The sequence below is a fragment of the Corvus cornix genome, chromosome 20 (genome assembly GCF_000738735.6).
Source record: "Corvus cornix cornix isolate S_Up_H32 chromosome 20, ASM73873v5, whole genome shotgun sequence".
Taxonomy (NCBI): Eukaryota; Metazoa; Chordata; class Aves; order Passeriformes; family Corvidae; genus Corvus; species Corvus cornix.
The window spans coordinates 11,533,994-11,539,052 of NC_046349.1; the positions used below are offsets into that span (position 1 = coordinate 11,533,994).

General features: G+C 42.0%; 1 long non-coding RNA gene across 1 annotated transcript; it reads left to right on the plus strand.

The window, feature by feature from the left end:
* Positions 1–897: 897 nt before the first annotated feature.
* LOC104687621 lies at positions 898–5,059 on the plus strand. Its single transcript, XR_751573.2, has 3 exons — positions 898–976; positions 2,984–3,085; positions 3,170–5,059. It is a non-coding gene; the product is annotated as an uncharacterized LOC104687621 (long non-coding RNA).

A 5,059-nucleotide genomic window follows, 5' to 3' on the forward strand; every position in this document is an offset into this window, starting at 1 on the left:
GCACTGAATATCCTGACACCAGGTGTATTGTATTTTTTTTTCCTGGCCTCTCAGTTTACTGAAAAGCATGAAGAAATGCAATGAAATTCCTCTCCACAGAGAAATTCTTCCTCTTTATAAAACAAACTGAAAGGAAGAAGCTTTGTGAAACTCTGAAGCTCTGGGAACTATTCATGCAGCTACAGCTGTCCTAGGGCTGGTGTGAAATATCTGTGAGTGACATGACAGGTAAGAGCAACCAGGATAGAGGAGAATTACCCTGGCCCATTTTCCTCTGATTGCTGAAACTCAGTTGCTCACTAGGAGGAAACCACAGAAATGGGCACGTTTTACAGTGTTGTGTATTAGAAACCTACATAAATGGGCACGTTGTGTAAGCTTTGCTCTGAGAGCCATTATTGTCACTGCCAATATGTCTTAGAAGCCGGGACAACCCTGGAATGATGGCAGATGATGATTCAAGGCATGACAGCGAGGGGCTCAGGAGGGAGCCTGCTTCTGAGAGCTGATGGCAGGAATAACTTCCAAAACACGCGGCAGGCTGCAATAACAGCGTGTCCCAAGGGCACACGGTGCAGGGAAAGAAAGGGAGAATGGCTGCGAGCTTCCTGCCTGGAGCAAGCCCCGGCACAGTGGCTCTGGCAGCGATGCCTATTGCTCAGTAACTCTTGGTCGCTGATGGATTTCAGCGGTCCCCCTGGGAACTGCCAAGAGGTTTTCCAGCAGAGGCTGGCACCGGGATCTTTCGGCGGCAGTGCAGTGTGGCTGGCATTTAGAAGCACAAATGGTCCAAGAAGATTCCTTGCTGTTCACTCCCCATGACATGGCGCAAGCCCCGAGGTTCTTTTCCAAACAGGATGGAGCATTTCCAAGCTATTTAAATCTAGTGGAAAACCTCTCTGCCCTGATTCTCCTGCTCAAATGCCTCTCTGAGGGTATGCAGGCAGCAAACCACAACCGGAGGGGACCACTGGGGGTAAGGAGAGAAAAATGAAATGTTTTGCAGGCTGTGGTGCAGGGAGGCTCTGCCAAAACTGCCTTAGCTTGGGTACCTGTCCCCGCCCAGGACGGGGCACCTCCTGCAGGACCCGGCTCCAAGCTGGGCTCTGGGAGGAGCCGGGAGATGCGGGTGGCAGCTGGGGGGAATTTCCAAGCTCAGGCTGTGTGGTCTCGATGCCTGCCAAGGCAGGTGAGTGCGGAGGTGCTGAAGTACAGCGTGCCCATCAATCCACATCGGTCACACGATCCCCGAGTGCCTCGTTCAGTGGAGCATCCTGTCCCCAGAGGGTGCATCCTGTGATACCTGAGCAGCAGAGAAAGAACAGCCTGCCCCAGTTGCAGCCAATTCAAAAGAAAAGTGAGATACCAGCTGCCAACTGGAACATAACTCTTTTGTATGCATCTTTATATATGTCTCATCTCTTACCCTTCATGCAAGAAGCTTTAAAAATATTTATGGATAATACGTGCCGATCCTTCCAACACAGCTATGTTACTGCTGAGGCCTTGCTATGGCCACACATCTTTGGTATCAGCAGCATTTTGCTTTATTATTATCTCTGAGCAACTATGTCTTCTTATCCATTTTCCCTCCTGTGTTTTTGTTTCTTTTTCTAATTATTTCCTGGTTTTATACTGGAGGTGAAAAGCTGAATGTCTGTTCAATCTCCAGTACCAGAATAAAATACCTATCAATGCAAACAAAGGAGAAGTAAGTTCCAGGGGTTTTTTCACCATCCTTGCAAAAAGCAAGACTACAGTAATTTTTAGAAATTTCCTGCTGGATTTTGGAGAATTTTTTTAGTATTTGAACCAACCAACACAAAAGCCATTCTTATGCAATACTTAAGGAGGTATTTCACTCAAGTTCTGAACACTGTTGGAATGTTTTCAAAGGAAAAAATGAAGGAAAGTCCACTGTTAACAGGCAGTTAGAGAAATTTTCAGATTACTTTCAGTTTCTTACTTATCTTGGCACGCCATTAAAATAATTGCACTTGCTGTAGTACCAGAGAGATTGATTAGACTGAAAACTTTATTGTTAGCCTCTTTAACATTATATTTACCCCTTTTGGCAGCTTTTGATTCAGAGTGAGGCACTAAGAATAAAAAATGGAAAGTAATGTCTCTGAAGAAGCTTCCATTTTAGTAGCTTTAGTTAAATCACTATAAAGGGGAGCTCTGGTTTAGTCTCGTTTTCTTGGGATTAAAGACTTTTAATTATTGCTTGCAATCAAGCTTTCTAGCCTTGCGTGAAGCAACACATTAAAGCTGGGATTTTAAAAGAGCCTAAGGAAAACATTTATCATTAAAATTCAATGGCACTGGCAGCTTAGCTCCCTGCCTCCTTTGAACATCTCGGGGTTTCCTTTTAATAAAGTAACATCTGTGAAATTTAGAAAATAATATTAATTTTCACCCCCTCTGGATTTTTAATGGCTCTATTGACCCAATGCAAGCCCATCCTCCACTCCTGCAAGCCCTTCCTGCACATTTCCTGGGAGCAGTTTTTAATCCCAGCATTGTTTTTTATAGGAATACGATATTTCTTCAAAGTAGGGAACTTTCAGGGCCAGAGTGAGTGTATTCTCTAAGCATTCTCTAAGCATTCTCTATTCCTGAGGCAGAGAGATGAGCACCAGCTCTGGTCATGGACCAGCTGAGGGAGTGGCTGCAGAGCATCCCTGAAACGTCTGATCCAGAATGAGGCCAAGGTGGAGTCTGTGCACGTGTGTCTGAGAGTGAGTGAGTCTGGAGGGCCTGACCTGTGTTTGTGCTAAAGTCTTAACTGATAATGATAATTTTACAGTCTAGGAAATCACCCTGGTACTCTGGCAGAGGCTCCCAAAAGCAAACCAGCACAGTCTGCTGCTGAACTGAGACCAGTCCCTAAGTCTGTGCCCTGCCAGCCCCACCAAATACCCTTAGACAAAGCTCCTGCACTAAAAGTGGCATTTATCTTTAATTCTTTCTCCTTCCCGAGTTTCCACTGTATTCCCATTACGGACAGAAAATTGGCAACTGCTCAGATTAAACACCAGAGTGAATTTGCTTGGCTCCAAGGAAGACATTTCTGTGTCGAAAGGTAAATTATGTTGCTGTTTTTCCACCTGTTAATGTGCAGATTATATAATAGAGATACTTTTCAATTTATTTTTTTCTTCTTCAGATTGCAATGACGTTGAAGATTTGACCTTCACAGCTTCTTCTTTGCTTCATAGAATAATGCCAATGCTTTTGTCAAAAAGGTCAAAAAGTAGTATTTGAAACCATAAGGATTTTGCTTGCTGCTTACAGAGATTATTTTAGTGGTAAATCTTACAGAAACTTTAGTCCAAAGCCATTTTTTAGGTTTAAATCTTTGGCAATACAAGAGCTCAATCCTAAAATTTAGATGGTTGTGGGTAACGCTGTTGGAAATGCAGATGTGTGGGTCCCAATTTGTGTGTGTTTTGGGATGTCTTGATTTCAGGGTAGCCAGGCTGTAACATCTTTTGAACTCCCAACTTCCTGGGATGGTGTAGTCAGGACATTCGAAGAGCAGTCCCAAGACATAATGAAAGGGCGAGTACAAGTGGTGAGAGCCCCAAATGAATGGGCTTAACTTGGAAGTTGAACAGAGGCTGAGCTCTAACCAGTGATGATTTCCTGCAAAGGACTCCAGCTACACACACATCAGCAGCAGAGATGGCACACAGGAGCCCACTGAAGCAGCTGGGCTTTGTATTTTCTGATTGCTATTGAATATGCAATGGGAATTTCTCGTTACTTTTTAATCTTTCCTTAAACAAAGTCATAGTTCTTCCACAGTCACCTCGGAGACAGGGAGAGAAATATTTTCCTAACAATTACTGCAGTCAGCTTAGCTGGGCATTTGAAAGTACCAGACATTTTAAAACATACAACATCAGTAATCTTTAAAAATACTTTATTTTAAAAATATTATTTGGGAAAAAAAGGCCTTGCTCCCTTTATTCAGCAGGAAATGCCACACAATTATCTTTATTTTCTTACTGTTTGTGGGATGAATTGAAAATCAGCATTTTAGATAAATTTACCTAGCAGCAATTAACATTTAATTTCCTTTAAAAATACAGAAACAAGATTAAAATGCCCATTGGGGGTGATTTATCCTTGATTAAAGTTTAGAAGTGACTGAGAAAAGTTGATGTTCAGTGCATTAATCACGAAATAAGAGAATGAAAACTTATGTTTGATATTCCAGAAGCAAACTTGGAAGTGGCTCGGAAACTGGCTAAGTTTATTTTTATTATCAGGGAAATAAGCGTCTTGCAGGCACACACAGGTGACCACAGCCCACTGAAGAAGAAGAGCAGGTTTTCATTGAACCCAGTGATTTGGCAGGCTATGAAAGATGGGCTAATATTTGCACAGTCAGTATTTTCTATTTCCTTAGATGTTAAAGGAAAGAAGGAATTCAAATGTGATAACTTGTGACAACTTACAATGATCTGTATTAATTTATTATTTATTACTATGATTATCTCACTGGAGAGTGAGTGGATCTATGATTTAGACCTGCCCATCTCTGCAGAAACCCAGGGGTGTGCAACTGCTCTGCTTCCCCTTCGTAAGGACCTTGTCCAGCTCCATGCATGAAGGGCTGGGACCTCAGTGTACACAGCAATTATGGAGTGGACATGTAAAAATGGAGACAGAATCATGACATTTTTATGGCATTTTGACTCTTTGCAGAATGTCTGAATAATTTGGAATCTGGTCCATAAAAAATAATATTCCAGATTGTTCAAAATGCATATGCAGTTGAATAATCAGTTTATATGTCCAATTATTTGACTTGTGAGTAGATTGGGTAAAACTTGGCATATTTTTTCCACCATATGGTTGTACTAACTTTCTTGAAAGAAAAAATGACCTGAAATTCACATAAATAACTGTCCCACAGTTTTTCCTGTCTGCCTGATTTTGTCTATTTTCCCCACTAGCAACCAGAGATCCAATAAACTATTGAAGGCTAAAGGCTGATGTAAGTCCTTTTTTAGGGCTGTGATTTCAACAACAGTGTATGAAGAGCTTT